Consider the following 22963-nt stretch of genomic DNA (forward strand, 5'->3'; position numbering starts at 1 on the left):
CTTTCACTCAGGAGTTTCATTCTGCCTTCCAGTCAGGAGTTCCAGCCTGCCTTCCAGTCAGGAGTTACATTCTGCCTTCCAGTGAGGAGTTACATTCTCCCTTTCAGTCAGGAGTTACATTCTGCCTTCCAGTCAGGAGTTCCAGCCTGCCTTTCAGTCAGGAGTTACATTCTCCCATTCAGTCAGGAGTTACATTCTGCCTTCCAGTCAGGTGTTACATTCTGCCTTCCAGTCAGGAGTTACATTCTGCCTTCCAGTCAGGAGTTACATTCTGCCTTTCAGTCAGGAGTTACATTCTGCCTTTCAGTCAGGAGTTACATTCTGCCTTCCAGTCAGGAGTTACAGCCTGCCTTGCAGTCAGTAGTTACAGCCTGCCTTGCAGTCAGGAGTTACATTCTGCCTTTCAGTCAGGAGTTACATTCTGCCTTTCAGTCAGGAGTTACATTCTGCCTTCCAATCAGGAGTTACAGCCTACCTTGCAGTCAGGAGTTACATCCTGCCTTTCAGTCAGGAGTTACATTCTGCCTTTCAGTCAGGAGTTACAGCCTGCCTTGCAGTCAGGAGTTACATTCTGCCTTTCAGTCAGGAGTTACATTCTGCCTTCCAGTCAGGAGTTACATTCTGCCTTCCAGTCAGGAGTTCCAGCCTGTCTTCCAGTCAGGAGTTACATTCTGCCTTCCAGTCAGGAGTTACATTCTGCCTTCCAGTCAGGAGTTACATTCTCCCTTTCAGTCAGGAGTTACATTCTCCCTTCCAGTGCGGAGTTACATTCTGCCTTCCAGTCAGGAGTTACATTCTGCCTTCCAGTCAGGAGTTACATTCTCCCTTTCAGTCAGGAGTTACATTCTGCCTTCCAGTCAGGAGTTACATTCTGCCTTTCAGTCAGGAGTTACATTCTCCCTTTCAGTCAGGAGTTACATTCTGCCTTCCAGTCAGGGGTTACATTCTGCCTTCCAGTCTGGAGTTACATTCTCCCTTTCAGTCAGGAGTTACATTCTGCCTTCCAGTCAGGAGTTCCAGCCTGCCTTTCAGTCAGGAGTTACATTCTCCCTTTCAGTCAGGAGTTACATTCTGCCTTCCAGTCAGGAGTTACATTCTGCCTTCCAGTCAGGAGTCACATTCTGCCTTCCAGTCAGGAGTTACATTCTGCCTTCCAGTCAGGCGTTCCAGCCTGCCTTTCAGTCAGGAGTTACATTCTCCCTTTCAGTCAGGAGTTACATTCTGCCTTCCAGTCAGGAGTTACATTCTCCCTTTCAGTCAGGAGTTACATTCTACCTTTCAGTCAGGAGTTACATTCTCCCTTTCAGTCAGGAGTTACATTCTCCCTTTCAGTCAGGAGTTGCAGCCTGCCTTCCAGTCAGGAGTTACATTCTGCCTTTGAGTCAGGAGTTACATTCTCCCTTTCAGTCAGGAGTTACATTCTGCCTTCCAGTCAGGAGTTACATTCTGCCTTCCAGTCAGGAGTTCCAGCCTGCCTTCCAGTCAGGAGTTACATTCTGCCTTCCAGTCAGGAGTTCCAGCCTGCCTTCCAGTCAGGAGTTACATTCTGCCTTCCAGTCAGGAGTTACATTCTGCCTTCCAGTCAGGAGTTACATTGTGCCTTCCAGTCAGGAGTTACAGCATGCCTTGCAGTCAGGAGTTACATTCTGCCTTCCAGTCAGGAGTTACAGCCTGCCTTTCAGTCAGGAGTTACATTCTACCTTTCAGTCAGGAGTTACATTCTCCCTTTCAGTCAGGAGTTACATTCTCCCTTTCAGTCAGGAGTTTCATTCTGCCTTCCAGTCAGGAGTTACATTCTGCCTTTGAGTCAGGAGTTACATTCTCCCTTTCAGTCAGGAGTTACATTCTGCCTTCCAGTCAGGTGTTACATTCTGACTTCCAGTCAGGAGTTCCAGCCTGCCTTCCAGTCAGGAGTTACATTCTGCCTTCCAGTCAGGAGTTCCAGCCTGCCTTCCAGTCAGGAGTTACATTCTGCCTTCCAGTCAGGAGTTCCAGCCTGCCTTCCAGTCAGGAGTTACATTCTGCCTTCCAGTCAGGAGTTCCAGCCTGCCTTCCAGTCAGGAGTTACATTCTGCCTTCCAGTCAGGAGTTCCAGCCTGCCTGTCCGTCAGTAGTTACATTCTACCTTTCAGTCAGGAGTTACATTCTGCCTTCCAGTCAGGAGTTACATTCTGCCTTCCAGTCAGGAGTTCCAGCCTGCCTTCCAGTCAGGAGTTACATTCTGCCTTCCAGTGAGGAGTTACATTCTCCCTTTCAGTCAGGAGTTACATTCTGCCTTCCAGTCAGGAGTTCCAGCCTGCCTTTCTGTCAGGAGTTACATTCTCCCTTTCAGTCAGGAGTTACATGCTGCCTTCCAGTCAGGAGTTACATTCTCCCTTTCAGTCAGGAGTTACAGCCTGCCTTTCAGTCAGGAGTTACATTCTCCCTTTCAGTCAGGAGTTACATTCTGCCTTCCAGCTTGGAGTTGCATTCTCCCTTCCAGTCAGGAGTTACATTCTGCCTTCCAGTCAGGAGTTACATTCTGCCTTCCAGTCAGGAGTTACATTCTCCCTTTCAGTCAGGAGTTACATTCTGCCTTCCAGTCAGGAGTTACATTCTCCCTTTCAGTCAGGAGTTACATTCTGCCTTTCAGTCAGGAGTTACATTCTCCCTTTCAGTCAGGAGTTACATTCTCCCTTTCAGTCAGGAGTTACAGCCTGCCTTCCAGTCAGGAGTTACAGCCTGCCTTTCAGTCAGGAGTTACATTCTCCCTTTCAGTCAGGAGTTACATTCTCCCTTTCAGTCAGGAGTTTCATTCTGCCTTCCAGTCAGGAGTTGCAGCCTGCCTTTCAGTCAGGAGTTACATTCTGCCTTCCAGTCAGGAGTTACATTCTGCCTTCCAGTCAGGAGTTACATTCTCCCTTTCAGTCAGGAGTTACATTCTGCCTTCCAGCCTGGAGTTAAATGCTCCCTTTCAATCAGGAGTTACATTCTGCCTTCCAGCTTGGAGTTACATTCTGCCTTTCAGTCAGGAGTTACATTCTCCCTTTCAGTCAGGAGTTACAGCCTGCCTTTCAGTCAGGAGTTACATTCTGCCTTTCAGTCAGGAGTTACATTCTGCCTTCCAGCTTGGAGTTACATTCTCCCTTTCAGTCAGGAGTTACATTCTCCCTTTCAGTCCGGAGTTTCATTCTGCCTTCCAGTCAGGAGTTACAGCCTGCCTTTCAGTCAGGAGTTACATTCTCCCTTTCAGTCAGGAGTTACATGCTGCCTTCCAGTCAGGAGTTACATTCTGCCTTTCAGTCAGGAGTTACATTCTCCCTTTCAGTCAGGAGTTACAGCCTGCCTTTCAGTCAGGAGTTACATTCTCCCTTTCAGTCAGGAGTTACATTCTGCCTTCCAGCTTGGAGTTGCATTCTCCCTTCCAGTCAGGAGTTACATTCTGCCTTCCAGTCAGCAGTTACATTCTGCCTTCCAGTCAGGAGTTACATTCTCCCTTTCAGTCAGGAGTTACATTCTCCCTTCCAGTCAGGAGTTACATTCTCCCTTTCAGTCAGGAGTTACATTCTCCCTTTCAGTCAGGAGTTTCATTCTGCCTTCCAGTCAGGAGTTACAGCCTGCCTTTCAGTCAGGAGTTACATTCTCCCTTTCAGTCAGGAGTTACATTCTGCCTTCCAGTCAGGAGTTACATTCTCCCTTTCAGTCAGGAGTTACATTCTGCCTTCCAGCCTGGAGTTAAATGCTCCCTTTCAGTCAGGAATTACATTCTGCCTTCCAGCCTGGAGTTAAATGCTCCCTTTCAGTCAGGAGTTACATTCTGCCTTCCAGTCAGGAGTTACATTCTGCCTTCCAGTCAGGAGTTACAGCCTGCCTTTCAGTCAGGAGTTACATTCTGCCTTCCAGCCTGGAGTTACATTCTCCCTTTCAGTCAGGAGTTACATTCTGCCTTCCAGTCAGGAGTTACATTCTGCCTTCCAGTCAGGAGTTACATTCTGCCTTTCAGTCAGGAGTTACATTCTCCCTTTCAGTCAGGAGTTACATTCTGACTTCTAGCCTGGAGCTAAGTCTGCCTTCCAGGTGATCAGAATACTGAATGGAAGCCTGCAGCCACAATGGCCGATGGAAGATCATGGGTGTCCCGATGGTTCAGTGCTGCCTCCCTGCAGGTTTTCCTCCATTCTGCCAGGTCAAGGTGGCAGGTCTTCTTCCCAAGGGACGAGGGGAGCAGACTGACCCACCTGAACAAGCAACCATGGGTGGAGATCGCAGAGGAGGTTTGGTCACCCAAAGAACCTGTATCCAGTCCCGCAAGTGTGTCAATGACCTTGTTCGTCTGCCAGGGTGAGTGTACCATATTTCTTTTCCATTTGGTGCTTGCATGTGGCAAAGCATGAGGGTGTGCTTGGTGCAGAGGAAGTGACCACCCAGTCAGTGGCAATGGGGTTAGGCAGGAGTATATGCTTCTAGAGGCATGGCTGCATCTCGGTGAGAGGCACCCATCTTTCATTTGTGACCTGAACAAGATCCCTCGAGAATGGCTACATGAGTAGGGATTCATGTGCGCCTATCATGGACTGCTGGGTTGCCACCAGGATAGGTGTTGTGCTTGTCTCCCTGGGGAAATTAACAGTGTTCATCTTTGTGCTTGCAGGAGAAGACAGCCCATAACACAAAGGAAAGGGCCAACACCGGTGGAGCGGTGCCATATCTACACATCCTGACCCCCATGGAGGAGGCGGCCTTGAAGCTGGCAGGCAGCAGTGCAACCGCGCTTGCTGATGGCGAAGCAGGAGTGCCCATGTAAGAGGGTGAGTGAAGGAGTGCAGGGGCACAAGGGTGCATTTGGCACACACAAGGCATGTAGTGCTCATGCGTCCACCACTGGATACATGGAGCTCCACAGTAGGGATAGTTGGAATGACACAATGGGAAGCCCTTAACCCTTCAATCTATCTGTTCTCTCATGCAGGTCAGGGTCATGCCAAAGAGCAGACAGCTGGAGAGACCAAAGGCCAGCCGCTGTCTCTAAGGAGGAGGAGGGAGCCTTAGGTCATTATTCTACACATCATTCCCTTGGACCCTCCACCAGCACAGATACTCTCTTGTGTGTGGGTATCTGTTTGCATTTAGATTCAGGCACACAAACTGGTGAGCACAGCACAGTTACACTATAGCAGCTGACGGAGGCTGTGACATCGAAGGCCACTGACAGCTGGAGGACTGTGAGACACCAGGCCGATGCTGAGCCCCAGGCTGATCTCACACCTCTGGAGCTGTTGGCAACACGGCAACTGCTGGAGCTGCAGCAAGAGGCAAGGGAATATCTGGCATAGCTGCCAGAGGCTGTGGGCACCCGTGCGCAGACGATGGAGGAGTCCATCCAGGCCATAGGTGCTGCCATGTCTCTGGTGTGTGTATGCGCATGGCTTCCTCCATGGAAAGATTGGCAATGCTCATGGAGAGGCTGATCCAGCAGACCACTCAGTGGATGCCAGAGATGCACGCAGACTCTGCATACCATCGCCATGATCATGAGCTCTATGCAGTAGTGGCAAGGTGAGAGGGGGATGAGATATCTGGAATTTCCACCAGATCCTCGTGCCTTTCAGGTCAGCAGGGAGGTACAAGGATGCCTTGCAAGGGCGGAAGAGCAGCTGCCTTCTGCATCTAGAGGCCCCTCTCAGGGCACTCCTGGTGTGGACAGCGGCTCCTCAACCCCTCTGCTAGTGACACCAGCACCTCCAGTAGCCGTGACAACAGAGGAAGGTCCTGATGGGTCCCTCAGCATGCCAGGGCCCTCGAAACCTCAGACAGCCAGAGGATGACTGCAAAGGTCATCCCAAGCCACAGGGCAGCAAGGTCAGCAGCCTGCCTTCACCTCAGCTGCAAGCACAGGTGAAGCAGCATGCAGGAGCAGGCATAAGAGATTTAAGAATAGCACCTAGCTGCACTTGCGGCTCAGGGGTGGAAACAGTATGTAGATGATAAGCATCATGTTTGTTGTGCCGCATAACAAAGGGTTCATGTATTGTTGCTACATCTTCTTCCAATTCTTGCTGCCCTTTGGGACTTCATTTATAGCCTGGCTCCCTCAATGGGCTGGAAGCAATGGACTATGTGGTCAGCGCTATAGCCTTGCCAATGTGCAATGTGCACTTGGGTGCTGGACAATGGACTATAAATGAAGGAGGCGACAGCAGGGCTGCATAAAGGAAGGCTTTATTAGAGTGTTTCTGAAAGGTAGTAAGGGTCATAGGTCTATGTATAAGCACGTTCCGAGCCTCCCTTGCGCGTATCTCATTGCGGCTTGCCTGTGGTCCATGGGGACCTTTATCATGCAACACCTGGTCAGCAGCCTCCTTCACATCTTCATCATTGGAGCAGGCATCGTTATTCACATGATCCTCATTGTTCTATGGCTCCCCTCTCTGCAGCGCCAGGTTGTGCAGTGCACTGCATAACATGATATGGGCATACTGTAGGCCTCCACCAGATCGATCGAGGTACCTGAATCGCAATTTATGGCTTTAATGGCCAGTTGTGTTGAGCCTTGGCAGGTATTGTACCTCTCTTCAGCATCTGTGCATGGGTTCCTCACAGGTGTAAGGTGCCATGTCCTCAGTGGGTAGCCCTTGTCATCCAGTATCCATCCCTGAAGGTATGCGGGAGGCCAGAAAAGCTGTGGCACCTGGGACTGCTGAAGCGTGTAGGCATCGTGGCTGCTTCCCAGGAACCGTGTACACACCTGACGGATTTGTTTGTGATAGTCGCAGAGCTGTTGTACATTGAGTGAGTGGAAGCCCTCCCTGTTGATGAAGGTTATTGGCTGGTCTGTGGAAGCCTTGATGGTCACATGCGCGCAGTTGATTACATCCTGCACATGGGAAAATCCAGCGATGGCCCCGAACCCAATGGACCTCTCCACTTGACTGTCCAGATCGGTGCAGCAGTGCACATAGTTGCCATATCCTTGATGCACCGCCAACAGTGAGATCCCACACATATCTCCAGTGGATCCCTGGAATAATCCAGAGGCGTAGAAGTTGAGAGCCACAGTGATCTTCAGCACCATTGGCACTGGGTGTTCACCAATCCGCATGGATCTCAGCTCATCCTGCATCATGGCACACAGATCAGTGACGGCATCTCTGGAGAAAGCGCAGTCTTGGCTGACACTGCTTCTCAGACATCTGGAGGTAGTTGAGCCTCGGACAGTAGACCTTCTCATGAGGGGTAGCCTCTTCTGCATACAAGAGGCAACTTGCATGCCCTTCTGTGTCCTTCTCTAGTCTCCACACCCTGAGGCTGGCCCTTTTGTTGGCCTTGAGGTTGCTGATGTCCCGTAGCTGGTGCTTGGACTGCCCTCCCTCTCAGCTGCTCTTCCTCCTCAATGGGGGCCCCGAAACCTTGGTGGTTGAGGCCCATGGCACATGACCTCTCTCCTTGTGCATGGCATTCTATCCAGAGGCACCCCTCACCCTTCCCTCACACTTTTCCTTCGATCAAGTGCCACTGCCCTAATGACATCCTAGCAGCATACCCCGCAGTTCTGGCACCTTTTTCACCCTGCTACCTTTGGTTTCCAGTGCCCACACTGCTGTGCCCTCCCTGGCACGCTGGCTGTTTTGATAGCTGCTGGAGAGAGCCAGCACTGAGCTCCCGCTTGCTTGTCGCCTCCTTTAACCAGGCGAGGCTCTGAAGCCATATAGTTCCAATGCATCATTAGTAAAATTCAAAACATGCTGTAGAATGGCATTCAATTGTTCTGTTAAGTACCTTAATTGCCTTCCTGTCGCGTCAATGTGCGAAGTCCATCCTCCATGTCAGAGCCAATGACAAAATGTGGAAATGTGCCTCTCGTCCGAAGTCTTGTGTTCTGATTTTACACCCTGGCCTCCGAAGCTTTTCCAAATGGCCCTGTAAAATTCAGCTCTATAACTATGTGAATACCCAGGACGCGTGAATGCAAAAAATTAAATCCTGCAGTTTACAGCAAGCTCCTCTGTTTAGGGCGACACAGTCGTTAGCATCGCAGCCTCACAGCTCCAGGGACCTGGGTTCGATTCTGGGTACTGCCTGTGCGGAGTTTGCAAGTTCTCCCTGTGACCGCGTGGGTTTTCGCCGGGTGCTCCGGTTTCCTCCCACAGCCAAAGACTTGCAGGTGATCGGTAAATTGGCTGTTGTAAATTGCCCCTAGTGTAGGTAGGTGGTAGGGAATATGGGATTACTGTAGGGTTAGTATAAATGGGTGGTTGTTGGTCGGCACAGACTCGGTGGGCCGAAGGGCCTGTTTCAGTGCTGTATCTATAAATAAATAAAGATGCCTGAGCCAGTCTGTATCATGTTGGTTATCTAAACGTAAGAATAGTTGATTCTTTGGAGCCATGGTTGTGGTCTGGATGCCTAGTCATTGACACCTCTGTTCATCCCTTAAATACTAAAAAGAACAACAACTTGTACTCATATAGCACCTTTAATATAATAAAAAATCCAAGGATACTTTACAGGAGCATTATTAAACAAAATTGACTCCAAGCCACATAATGATGTAGTAGGGCAAAAGATTTAAGGAGTGTCTTAAAGGAGGAAAGAGAGGTCAAGAGGAGACGACATTTAGGGAGAGAATTTCAGGGCTTAGGGCCTAGGCAGCTGCCAGAATTAGAGGGGCATACAGATATCTTGGAGGGCTGAAGGAGATTACAGAGATTACAGGGTGAGGCCATGGAGGGATTTGAAAACAAGGAAGAGAATTTTAAAAGCAAAGTGTTGCTTAACCAGGAGCCAATGTAGGTGATCGGTGAGTGGGATTTTATGGGAGTTTGAACATGGGTAGCAGAGTTCTGGATGACCTCAAGTTTATGGAGGATAGAATGCGGGAGACTGATCAGAAATGTATTGGAACAGTCAAGTCTAGAGGTAACAAATGAATGAATGAGGGTTTCTGCAGCAGATGAGCTGAGGCAACATAGAATCAGGTGATGTTACCGAGGTGGAAATAGATAATCTTTGTATTTTACTAATGTAACATTGCTATGTAGAATAAAGCCTAGTGCAAGCATCAAAGTCATTTTCAAAAAATACTTCAGGTCCTTAGATCATTTCAGATTTGGCTAGTCAAATGTGACATAGGAAATGTGTAAACTTGTTATTGTTTACTTCAGGGAAACTTGAAAATTGAAATTCCAGAGCAGATGCTGTAGGTCCTGGACAAGTTCAAGCAGCATGCGGGAAGATATCATAGAGTCATACAGCACTGAAACAGGCCCTTTGGCCCACCAAGTCTGCACTGGCCATCAACCACCCATTTATACTAATCCTACATTAATCCCATTTCCCTCTCCCATCCCCACAATTCTCCTACCATCTCCCTACACTCGGGGCAATTTTCAATGGCCAATTTACCTATCAACCTGCAAGTCTTTGGCATGTGGGAGGAAACCAGAGCACCCGGAGGAAACCCACGCGGTCACAGGGAGAACTTGCAAACTCCACACAGGCAGTACTCAGAATTGAACCCGGGTTGCTGGAGCTGTGAGGCTGCAGTGCTCACCATTGCGTCACTGTGCTGCCCTAAATCCTGGTAGTAGCAAGGCGAACATACGAATTAGGAACAGGAGTAGGCCACTCGACCTCTCGAGCCTGCTCCGCCATTCAATAAATTCATGGCTGAACTGATTACTTTACGTTTCCACCTACCCCCAATAACCTTCCACCCCCAAACAAAGGCAAACTTGAACTGTTGAACATATCAGTTCAAAATGTCAGAAATATTAAAGCAGCTCCCCCATGGCTTTGCAGATAAGTGCATGTATGATAATGGCATTGAGCCATACAAACCAGGAAGGTTCTCCGTTTCATCCCTGGTCTGTGCTGAGTGAGTTAATCGCAACTGCAACAGTGCTAGGGATGCAATTTATATTTACTTGCTATAGGGATAGAAATTTGTGAGACTCCTTTTATATGGCAACTCCTTTTGAAAGCACACACATGTGCTATTGACTAAAGTCATTCTTGGGAAAACCTGTGATTGCTCCTTTAGTCAAATATCCTGATGACACTCAGACCAAAAAACTGTCGTTCTTCTAGTATACCTTGATCTGGAGTTAACAATTGGCCTTTTTGGAGCACAGCCACTCAGCAGTGGAGCACTGGTTGCTGAAGCATCTGGTCATGAGTCTGCCAAATGGCAGTAGTGAGCCCCACCTGTGGGGTCAAGGCTGTTAGCATTGCCTGGACCTTCTCCTGGGCCCCCAGTTATTTAATCCTGGGCTTCTTTTTCACTTTTATGGTGACCCCCTTACAAAAGAGAGCAGCCCATGCCAGCTAAGCAAGATTGAGATGACATCCAGGCTTAGTTTTGCAAGTGGGAAGTAGCATATTTACCACATAAATATCAGGCAATGATTATTTCGAATAGGAAAAAGCCAAACCACCTCCCCTGAGCTTTAACAGCACCACCATCTCCAATTTCCCCACCATCAACATGTTGAGATTCATCATTCACCAAGAAGTTTAACTGTACCAGCCATATCACCAACATGGCTACAACAGCAGGGCAGAGGCGAGGTACTCTGTGATGATTGGCTCATCTCCTGATCCCTCAAAGGATCTCTACCATTTACAAGTTTCAAGTCAGGATTGTGAAGAAATATTCACTGATCAACTGAATGGGTGTAGTAGCAACAACACTCAAGAAACTCAACACCATACACGTCAGAAATAAAAACAGAAAATGCTGGAAATACTCAGCAGGTCAGGCAGCATTGGTGGAGAGAGAAGCAGAGTTCACGTTATAGCTATGTGACCTTTCAACAGAACGCAGATTTCCAGCATCTGCAGTATTTTGTTTTTATTACCATACAGGACAGAGCTCGTTTCATTGGCACCCTCACCATTAGATCCAATAGCTGCGTTGCCCATCACTTATGCACTGTGGCTGCAATATGTACCATCTTCAAGATGCACTGCAGCAACTTACTAAAGTTACTTCAATAGAACCTCCTAGCTTTATAGTCTTTAGAGCAACAACACAGCAAAATCATGGGAGCATCATCATCTTCAATTCACACACCATCCTGACTTGGACATAGACACCCATAGAATGGATTGGTCTGGAATTGCAAGCTTTTTGACAGTGAGCTGTCAATGTTTACTGTCAGTAATCCACTGAATCTGACCACAATTGCAGGAAGTAGCACCAGCACAGATGAACATGGAAATCCTGAAGTTGTGGTTTGTCATTCACTGCTTTGTCACAGGTTGTGCTGTGGACACATCCTCACCCTTCCCATCCCGCACCCCAAAGAGCTGGCAATCAGCAAAATAAATAGATCTGGTAAGAATGTTCCCTTTCCCGCTTTCATACTGCTGATAGAAACCCCATAAAAAGGAAAGTCTTGAGCAATGAGGTGGAACTGGATTTTAAGCGAGTATCTGAGTAATAAGTACTGTTGAACAACTCATATGGCCTTGAAAAAATATGTGGAATGTTGTTAAATGTCTCCATAATGATTAATTACTAGATTTTTTAATCTAGATTTTTTTTTACACAATAAAATGTTTTAAAAGTTTTTTTAAAGATATTTCAGCTTTTACCTTCACCCCATATATAAGTCCCCATCTTTATTTTGCTCCATGTAAAAATTTGTAAAAGTGATTTGATTACTGGTGCGTTTCATTTTCTGGTTGGCTGTTTGTGAGAGTGTGGTTAGCTTCTTGGACAGCTTGATGACATCACTGCAGCTGGACCCTGAGAATCCCCATTGAACAACGCGACAATCAATTGCTGAAAGAGTTAAAGTTCCCGCTACAGAGATCGCTAGATCTCTCGTGAGGCTTTCTTCCAGGTTAGTGGTGAGTGCCCTGGCTTCACTGCTGACCACGACACGTGGGCCAATATCCCTATGTCAGAATTTTAGAATTTTCTGCTTAACCCCATTGTGGGGGTGTCATCAGCACAAGGACTTGTAGGCCCACTGCCACCTTCTCAGGGCAACTAGGGATGGTCAATAAATACAGCGTTGCCACATCCAGAAAATAAATATTTTTTAAAATTAGTAACCTCCCACTGACTCCATATCGTCTGGTGGGGTCAATGCTGGAGGTCAACAGCAGAGGCATCTTATACTGGCATGCAGCTGCCTTGGGTTTTCAAGGCCTCAGTTGCTGATACATGAAAAATTGACCATTTGTCATTGGAGTCCACTGACCCTTGTTGGAGAGTGCACTTGTGATTGCCAGATCAGGATGGGATCAGATTGTTCTTGATACTCATAGTTGCCAAAAAGCTGCTGACATTCACTGTTTTGTCTCACAAATGAAGAATGACTACTTTGACATCCAGTGCTAATAATGCCAGAACCTGACATCATTCTGGTGAATCTGCACTGTACCCCTTCCTGAGCACATCAAAGGAATTTTCAGTGCAGCTGCACAATAGTTTTACAGTGCAAAGAAAGTTTAACAGGCACACGTTGAAAAGCATCAGAGCCAACACAGCAGCAATAATATTTGATTTGCTAATAATAAATTATAACCTATTTTGAACTTATGGGTCCTTCTAGGTCCTTCAGATATTTGGTCAAAGAGACCAAAAGATGCCACCTTTGACTCTCTCCCCTGACAGCTTCAACAACTGTCTTCCTGTTGCTACTCTTCCATTGAGGTTTTCCCAAACACAGCCCCATATTCCCAGCTTTGTTCTTTTTTTATTTGTTTGGGGGATGTGGGTGTCACTGGCTATGCCAGCATTTATTGCCCATCCCTAATTGCCCTTGAGAAGGTGGTTGTGAGCTGCCTTCTTGAACCGCTGCAGTCCTTGGGATGTTCTGTTAGGAACAGAGTTCTGGGATTTTGACCCAGCGACAGTGAAGGAATGGCGATATAGTTCCAAACCAGGATGGTGTGTGGCTTGGAGGGGAACTTGCAGGTGGTGATGTTCCCATGCATCTGCTGTCCTTGTCCTTCTAGGTGGTCGAGGTCGTGGGTTTTGAAGGTGCTGTCTAAGGAGCCTTGGTGAGTTGCTGCAGTGCAACTTGTAGATGGTACACACTGTTGCCCCTGTGCGTCGAATCTTGAAGGTGGTGGATGGGTGCCAATCAAGCGGGTTGCTTTGTCCTGAATGGCGTTGAGCTTCTTGACTGTTGTTGGAGCTATACCCATCCAGGCAAATGGAAAGTATTCCATCACACTCCTGACTTGTGCCTTGCAGATGGTGGACAGGCATTGGGGAGACAGAAGGCGAGTTACTCGTGCAGAATTCCCAGCCTCTGACCTGCTGTTGTAGCCACAGCATTTATGTGACTGGTCCAGTTTAATGGTGACCCCCAGGATGTTGATGGTGAGAGATTCAGTGATGGTAATGCCATTGAATGTCAAGGGGAGATGGTTAGATTCCCTCTTCTTTAAGATGGTCATTGCCTGGCACCTGTGTGGCGCGAATGTTACTTGCCACTTATCAGCCCAAGCCTGGATGTTGTCCAGGTCTTGCTGCATATGGACATGGGCTGCTTCAGTATCTGAGGAGTTGCGAATAGTACAGAACATTGTGCAATCATCAGCAAACATCCCCACTTCTGACCTTATGTTGGAGGGGAGGTCATTGATGAAGCAGCTGAAGGTGGTGGGACCTAGGACACTACCCTAAGGAACTTCTGCAGTAATGTCCTGGGACTGAGATGATTGACCTCCAACAACCACAACCATCTTCCTCTGTACTAGTTATGACTCCAACCAGCAGAGAATTTTCCCCGATTCCCACTGACTACGGTTTTGCTAGGGCTCCTTGATGCCATACTTGCTCAATTGCTGCCTTGATGTCAAGGGCAGTCACTCTCACCTCACCTCTAGAGTTCAGCTCTTCTGTCCATGTTTGAACCAAGACTGTAATGAGGTCAGGAGCTGAGTGGCCCTGGCGGAACCCAAACTGATTATCAGTAAGCAGGTTATTACTGAGCAAGTGCCGCTTGATAGGACTGTTGACGACCCCTTCCATCACTTTGCTGATGACCAGGCGTAGACTGATCGGGCGGTAATTGGCTAGATCAGATTTGTCCTTCTGTTTAGTCTTTTCCAAGTTCGCAACTACCTTTCTACATTGTTCTCAAGACTTCACTCAATTAGCAATCTTCGGCCACATGTTAGACGAAAAGTGCTTTGTTGCTGCCTGCCCCCTAGTTTTTGACACTATTTTAATGTGTTCACTCAGCTCCCCCAGCTGATACCAACATCCTGCTTGCAAAGCATGTTTTCACACTTGTCTCAACTCAATTTCCCTGCCTTCATAATATACCTCATGGCATCACACAGAAGCCTCATGCATTGTCCTTTATGCATCCCAGTATATTGTACGGTAAATTCAGTGATCCCAGAGTGTTACAGCCCTACCTCTGACCCATTCTCCCTTTGAGCATGACACCCCCCGGGAATGTGGGATCAATAAAATTACATTTGTAATAATTGCCAGCATCAAAATGTAATATATAATAGAACCAAGACGACTTTGAAGAATATTCCTTGAAATGTTTTAGTTCACAAAAGAAACACTGAAACATTAATATATGTTTCATTAAATAATCTGACATGACCTAGGTGGCTGGGTGGGGTGGGGATGGGAAGAATAGGGTAGGGAGCTATTCTGTTGCCACTATCAGATGGTACTTTTAGGATTTTCCACCAGAAGTAACATTGAACATATTCTATGGGGATAAATTAGATAGCATCCAAAAACAAGTGCAGGGATCGCAATGCATGATTAACCCTCACCCAATCATTATAATGCAGGCAGTACGTCAACTTCGTGCTGTCTGCTAATCATAATGAGTTCTTCGTGCACCTAGCACTAACCACGTTGTTCCTTGGCTGCATACATCAGCAGGAGGCCCAATATCATTAGTAATTTGTACCACTTAAAGCTAGCCAACACCACATAAAGGGGAGGTGCTTTATGGCTGTAGCAAGTGCTGGGAGTCATTCTGCTCGTGAATCTGTCCTGGGAAAGAATGAAGAATGGCTGACCAAGGGAGAGAGTGGGCACCCAGGTTTTTGGACACTGCACTAGAGGTTTTGGTGAGAGAGATGGAAAGGAGGAGAGATGACCTGTATCCTCCAGGGGGGGGTGGGGGGTGGGGTGGCAAGAGACCCTCCAGATGCATGATAAGAAGGCAGTGGGAACAGATAGCTGCAGAGGTCACTGTCAGGGATTTAGCCCCAGGCACCTGGATTCAATGCCTTGAGAAGTTGAATGACCTCACACGAGTGGTCAAGGTCACTCAGTGCATCTTCTGCCAGAAGTGCAGAATGAATGATCCATCTCAGCCTCCTCCTGAGGCCCCACCAACACAGATGCTTATGTGATATCAAGAAATGGCTGAGTGCAGTGCCTATAGCAAAGGCTATGGGCTCCAATAACATCCTAAGTGTAATGCTGAAGACTTATGCTCCAGATCTAGCTGTGCCTCTAGCCAAGCTGTTATAGTATAGCTACAACATGCGTCGCTTTCTGACAAAGTGGAAATTGTGAAGGTAAGTCCCAGTCACAAAAAAAAGGACAAATCCAATCATGAAAATTACCACCTTATCAGCCTACTCTCAATCATCAACAAAGTGATGGGAGGTGTCATTGACACTGTTACCAAGAAGCATTTACTCACCAATAACCTGCTCACTGATGCTCAGTTTAGGTTCTGCTAGGGCCACTCGACTCCAGACCTCATTACAGCCTTGGTCCAAACATGGATAAAACAGCTGAATTGCAGAGGTGAGGTGAGAGTGACTGCCCTTGACATCATAGAAGCATTTGACCATGTGCGCATCAAGGAGCTCTGGCAAAATTGAAATCAACGGGAATCGGGGGCAACTCTCCACAGGTTGGAGTCATACCGAGCACAAAGAAAGATGGTTGTGGTTGTTGGACGGCAATCATCTCAACCTCAGGGCAGTGTCCCAGAGTCATGAACTATGTCTTCAAAGGATATCCCTTGCCATCCAGTCATCACCATTTAGTTTGCTGTGGTAGCTCAAATGCAGCTCACTACAGTGGACTGTATCATGGCTGCTGCCAGGATGCCAGACATTGACATGCATGATTTGCTACCTATTGTCACACACCAGCTGCACGTTGAAGGAGTGGAATGCATTTCAGTTCCAGTACATGGTAGAGTTGGCATGTTATACCCGTAAGGCAATGTGCATGCAGTCAATGCCACTCTGCACTACAATTCTAGGGAAGCTGTATGCTCACTCCGCCTACTTCTCTCTGGCAAGAGGGAATGAACTGAAATTTACTCTCTTTAAATAAGGAGTCTCTGTGACCTCACTTACACAACAGTGTTCTGCAAACTGCAAGATTTTGCAAATATTTCTTGTTCCAGTGTGGAAGGAGCTAGATCAGGGGTGTCCAACCTTTTCATGTGGGGGGCCACATTACAATTTTTATCCTACATAGGGGGCCAGGGAGAAAATTTCAGAAAGATAAAGGCATTAAAAATTTATCTCGCGAGATACAATTAAAACAACAACAAATGTCAATTTTTGTGAAAAAGCTTTAAATAAGACTAATTTATTGACTTACTTTCTTGTCACTATGTTGAACAATGATTTACTGACATACCTGGCATGGTTTTTGCTTACATAAGTAGCCAATCTTTGCTCTCACACTTGATGTAGCAATACGGAGAATTCCTGATAGATGTTCATTTGTCCGGGTGATGTTGATCTCCTTCTCTCCCCTTACTCTCCCCTGCACTTGCAGCCACTGACAATGCAGTCTGTGTACTGCTCTGCGGTTGGAATTTTTGCTGCAGCAGGTAGATTTTGGTGATGATCTCCTTAGTGAAACACAGATGTCTCAAACGTTGGTCGTTGCCAAAGTTTAGGATGGAGAATTGCACCATGAACACTCTGGGTTGATATGGCCTCCTTCTGAGAACCCTTCTACCCCTCCTCCCTCTTCTAGCAGCTTGTCCTGCTCCACTTGGGTTCTGTTCATTCTTCCAGATTTCAAGAGGAAAGCCTTTTAGTGCACCCATACCTGGGAGCAACTAGTTTGAAGACTTGAAGTCAAGAAAAAGTCTTTCAGTACATGCCACCCCACTCCCTGTAGACCTTTGAAACTTGACACAACTTAGGAAAGCACCAAAAACATGTAAAATTGCAGCAATAGCCAAAAGAAATAAACCAGCAACTAACCTGTAAGTAGTTGATGATCACTTTAAATATCGCTTGTGGGGGGTTGGGGGTGTGTGTGGGGATGGTGCTTCATGCTCCTTAGCATTATGATCAGCTGTGCAAGGTTAAGGGAGGGTGTTAGGTGGAGCTTTCAGCTCCACAAGAACACAAGAAACATGAGCAGGAGTAGACCATATGGCCCATCGAGCCTGCTCTGCCATTCAATACAATCATGGTTGATCTGAGGCTTCAACTCCACTTTCCTGCCCGCTTGCCCTATCCCTTGATTCCCTGACAGACCAAAATCTGTCTATCCCAACCTTAAATGTATTCAAAGATGGAGCATCTATAACCCCTGGAGTCGAGAATTCCAAAGATCACAACCCCTTGAGTGAAATAATTTCTCCTCATCTCAGTCCTAAATGATCGGCCCCTTATTCTGAGACTGTGCCCCCGTGTTTTAGATTTCTCAACCAGTGGAAACAATCTCTCAGTGTCAACCCAACCAGCCCCTTCAGAATCTTCTATGTTTCAATGAAATTGCCTCTCATTCTTGTAAACTCCAGAGAATATAGGCCCAATTTACTCAGCCTCTCATAATAGGACAACCCCCTCATCCCAGGGACCAATTTAGTGAACCTTCGCTGTACCGCCAATGCAAGTATATCCTTTCTTAAATATGGAGATCAAAACTGCACACAGTACTCCAGATGTGGTCTCACCAAAACCCTGTACAATTGTAGCAAGACTTCCTTATTCCTGTACTCCAATCCCCTTGCAATAAAGGCCAACATACCATTTGCCTTCCTAATTGTTTGCTGCACCTTAATGTTAAGTTTCTGTGTTCCTTGTACAAGCATACCCAAGTCTCCTTGAACATCAACACTTACAAGTTTCACACCTTTTAAAAAATATCCTGCTTTTCTATTCCTACGACCAAAGTGCATAACTTCACACTTCCCTACATTATACTCCATCTGCAATCTTGTTGCCCACCCACTTAACCTGTCTATATCTCTTTGCAGCCTCTTTGTGTCCTCCCCACAGCTTACCTTTCCACCTACCTTTGTATCATCAGCAAACTCTTGACCTAAGTCATTAATATTGTTACGACCCGGTGAGAAAGAGATCTAGGGTTCCCTTTCAGCCTTCACCTGGTTTTACCATAACAGGGTTTAATTTTTAAAACATCGTATTTTAGCTCCCCCTTGGTGAATCCTTGTTCACCGCTTTCCAATTGTAAGGCAAAGAAACCAGGTTTCTTAGGTTTAAAGAAAAGTTGAAATTTATTAAACTTAAACTCTAATTCAGCTGACGCCTACGGATACACGACGCACCCACGCTAGCATGCAGATGTGATACACACATGCAAATAGTGACAGAAAAGAGCAGAAGAAAAATAAAGTGGAAAGGTTTGAGGCAATATCTGAAGAGTTTTTGTTACGGTTCTTCGAGCTCACTGTAGAGTCCTTGATTGTAGGTAGTTCTTGCTTTTCATTGGGGCCCAGTATTCTTCTTAAACCTTGTTTGCTATGGAAGACTTTTCTCTCTTGGGGTTCATGTGTCTTCAGTGGATTCAGAGGCTTGTGAGAAAGAGATGGGAGCAGACAGGAGACATCTCAGTCCAGGAGCAAATGGATACTCTGAGTTCAAACTGTCTGTACAACTCAGAAAACCTAGGTTGCCAAGCAGGTTAGTCATGTGACTAACTGGTCTGACTACGTCTTGGACTGTATCACCTTAGCAGTCTCTGGAATGCTCCTCTTACACACAATACCTAATGATCAAGGTCCATTGTGGGTTGAATGTGTCAGGGAATGGTCCTTTGTCCTTCCAATCACTGTCTGTTAATATGCAAATGTCTTTTCCAGCCACAGCTGATCTGTTTAACAAGTCCTTTCTTCACTCCAGTAACAGTTTAAAATCAATGTTCATGACAAAATTAATGTGCCTCACTCTTGGCAGGTGGGGGCCTAGCATGACAATATAGATTGTAAATAGCTGAGGCCCCAGCACTAATCCTTGCGGCACTTCACTATTCACTGCCTGCCAACTTGAAAATGCCCCATTTATGTCCACTCTTTTCTTCCTCTCCTTTAACCAATCCTCTATCCATGCTGATATATTACCCCCAACTCCATAAGCCTTTGTCTTGCCCATCAACATTTTGTGTGGCACCTTATCGAATGCCTTTTGGAAATCCAGGTACACTACATCTACTGGTTCCCTTTATCTACTCGACAAGTTACATCCTCAAAAAACTTAATAAATTTGTCAAACAGGATTTCCCTTTAGTAAAACCATATTGACTTGTTCTAATCAAACTGTGCTTTTCTAAGTGCATTAAGACTTCCTTAATAATAGATCCCAGCATTTTCCTAATGACTGATGTTAGGCTAACTGGCCGGTAGTTCCTTGTTTTTTCTCTCCCTCCTTTCTTGAAAAGCAGTGTAACATTTGCTAACTTCCAATCTGATGGAATTGTTCCTGAATTTAAGGAATTTTGGAAAACCATAGCTAGCGTATCCGTTATCTCTGCAGCTATCTCTTTTAGAACTCTAGGGTGTAGGCCATCAGGTCCTGTGGATTTTTTAGATTTTAGTCCCTTAAGTTTCTCCAATACTTTTTCTCTGCTGATATTCATTTCCTCACTCTTTTTAGCCCATGGCTATTGCCTATTTCTGGTATAAACTTGTCTCTTCTACTGTGAAAACAGACATAAAATATTGTTCAATCCCTCTGCCATTTCCTCATTCCCCATGATAATTTCTCCTGTCTCTGCTTCTAAGGGACCAATGTTTACTTTAGCTACTCTCTTCCTTTTTATATACCCATAAAAGCTCTTACAATCTGTTTTTATATTACTGGTTAGTTTACTCTCATTCTGGTTTTTCCTATTCTATCAACTTTTTGGTGGCCCTTTGCTAGTTTCTAAAACACACCCAATCCTCAGACTTGCTACTATTTTTTGCAACATTGTAAGCCTCTTATTTTAATCTAATACTATCCTTAACTTCTTGAGTGAGCCATGGATGGGTCGTTCTTGCTGCATTTTTGTTTTTCATTTTGTTTTTCAAAATGACAGTGCTGGCATCAAATCAGCATTGCACACTGATTGACGTAATAATCTGCCTGCTCGGCATACTTCCAGTGGATGTTAAGTGAACATGCACAACCTCCTTTACCAATATGGCATCTGGTGCACTTCACGCTGGAAGTGTGCATGCAAGCACTGCAAATTCCATTTTGAAACCCTAAGGGGTCTTGCAATAACCCAGAAAAAGGTTGCAACTGAGTCTCATTTCATCCCCCATATATTCATCCAAATATGAATTATTATAATTGCAGGATGAAGTCATATGGCATGTTTCCTGTCATTTGTATCCCATCATTGCCAGGAGTCTCAGGGTGCAGGTCAAAATTCAAATAGTCAGTGTACCTAGTGCAACCAATTGCGCTGTAGCAATTTCCTTCCTCCCCAACCGCGACATATGCCCCAGTCATGCAGTAAATGATCCCAGTTCCTGCCCTCAATATGTAAGTGACCGTGTCCTTGGGAAATGGGCCGAGACCTAGGACGGCAGTTAGAAGTGGGTAGAAATCAAAAGCCCACAGTCATTGGAGCAGAGAGGAAATTCATAGCTGTAACTTTTTAAAAAAATTTATATATATTATACATCTATAGTCATTGTGCTTATTTAATGAAGGTTGTTGTGTCTGGTGAACTGTATAGATAAAAGTAAATCACAAAACATGCTTTAAAGGTTGCTATACTATATTATGCCCAGTTTTAAGTATCGTACTTTAGGAAAGATGCCAAGGCCAAGGAGAGGTTAGGGAGAAGATTCACTAAGATAATACCAGCAATAAGAGGTTTTAGTTTTGAGGTGAGACTGGAGAATTTAGAATCATAGAAGAATCATAAAATTGTTACAGTACAGGAGAAGGCCATCCAGCCCATTGTATCTGTGCTGGCTCTCTGCGATAGCAAATCAGCTACTCCCACTCCCCAGCCCTTGCCCATGCAATTTCTTTTCTCTTCAGGTGCTTATCCAATTCCATTGTGAACGGCACAATTGAATCTGCCTCCACCCTGCTCTCAGGCAGTGCATTCCAGATCCTAACCACTTACTGCATAAAAAAGTTTTTCATCATGACGCCATTGGTTCTTTTGCCATTCACTATATATCAGTGTACTTTGATTCTTGACCCTTCTGCCAATGCGAACAGTTTCTCTCTATTCACTCTGTTTATCAAATCTCCTCTCAACCTTCTCTTCTCGAAGGAGAACAGTCCAGCTTCTCCAATCTATCCATGTAACTGAAGTTCCTCATCCCTGGAACCATTCTTGTAAATCTTTTCTGCACCCTCTTTAATGCCTTCACATCGTCTCTAAAATGTGGTGCCCAGAATTGGATGTAATACTTTAGTTGAGGCTGAACCAGTGTTTTATAAAGGCTCATCATGACTTCCTTGCTTTTGTACTCCATGCCTCTAGTTATAAAGTCCAGGATCCCGTATGCCTTTTCAACTGCTTTCTCAACCTGCCCTGCCACCTTCAATGATTTGTGCACAAATACCCCCAGGTCTCTCTGTACCTAGCAACATAGAAACATCGGAACAGGAGTAGCTCATTCAGCCCATTTAGCCTGCTCCGCCATTCAATACGATCCTGGCTGATCATCCACTTCAATGCCACATTGTCCCCATATCCCTTTATGTCATTGATAGATTTCTAAATACCAATCTCTACTTTAAACATACTCAATGACTGAACTTCCTCAGCCCTCTGGGGTAAAGAATTCCAAAGATTCACAACCCTCTGAATAAAGAAATTTCTCCTCATCTCTGTCCTAAGTTGCTTCCTCCTTATTTTGAAAATGTGACCCCTGGTTCTAGGCTCCCCAACCAGGGGAAACATCTTATCTGCACCTACTCTCTCTATTCCTTTAAATATTTTGTAGGTTTCAATGAGATCACCTCTCATTCTTCAAAACTCTGGAGAATACAGGCCCAGTTTCCCCAATCTCTTTTCATAGGACAGTTCTACAATCCCAGTAATAAGTCTGGTGAACCTTTGTTGCACTCCTCTCTATGGCAATAATATCCTTCCTAAGGTAAGGGGACCAAAACTGCACACAGTACTCCAGGTGTGGTCTAACCAAGTTTCTACACAATTGAAGCAAGACTTCACTACTCCTATATTCAAATCCTCTTGCGATAAAGGCTAACATACCGTTAGCCTTCCTAATTGCTTGCTGCACCTGCATGTTAGCGGTCAGTGACTAATTGATTAGGACACCCACCTCCCTTTGTACATCTACACTTTCTAATCTCTTACCATTTAAGAAACACTCTGCACATCTGTTCCTCCTACCAAAATGGATAACCTCACATTTTTCCACATTATATTCCATCTGCCACGTTCTTGCCCACTTACTAAGTCTGTCCAAATCCTCTTGAAGCTGCTTTGCATCTTCCTCACAACACACATTTCCACCTAGTTTTGTGTCATCTGCAAACTTGGAAATACTACATTTGGTCCCCACATCCAAATCATTTTAGTATATTGTGCACAGCTGGGGCCCAAGTACCGATCCTTATGGTACCCCACTAGTCATAGCCTGCCAAAGTGAGAATGACCTGTTTATTCCTACTCTCTGTTTTCTGCCTGTTATCCAATCCTTAATCCATGCTAGTATATTACCTCCTATCCCATGTGCTTTAATTTTGCTAACCAACCTCCTGTGGGGGACTTTATCAAAAACCTTCTGAAAATGCAAGTATACGACATCCACTGACTACCCTTTATCAATTC

Source organism: Heterodontus francisci, chromosome 17 (assembly GCF_036365525.1).
Source record: "Heterodontus francisci isolate sHetFra1 chromosome 17, sHetFra1.hap1, whole genome shotgun sequence".
NCBI classification, from domain to species: domain Eukaryota; kingdom Metazoa; phylum Chordata; class Chondrichthyes; order Heterodontiformes; family Heterodontidae; genus Heterodontus; species Heterodontus francisci.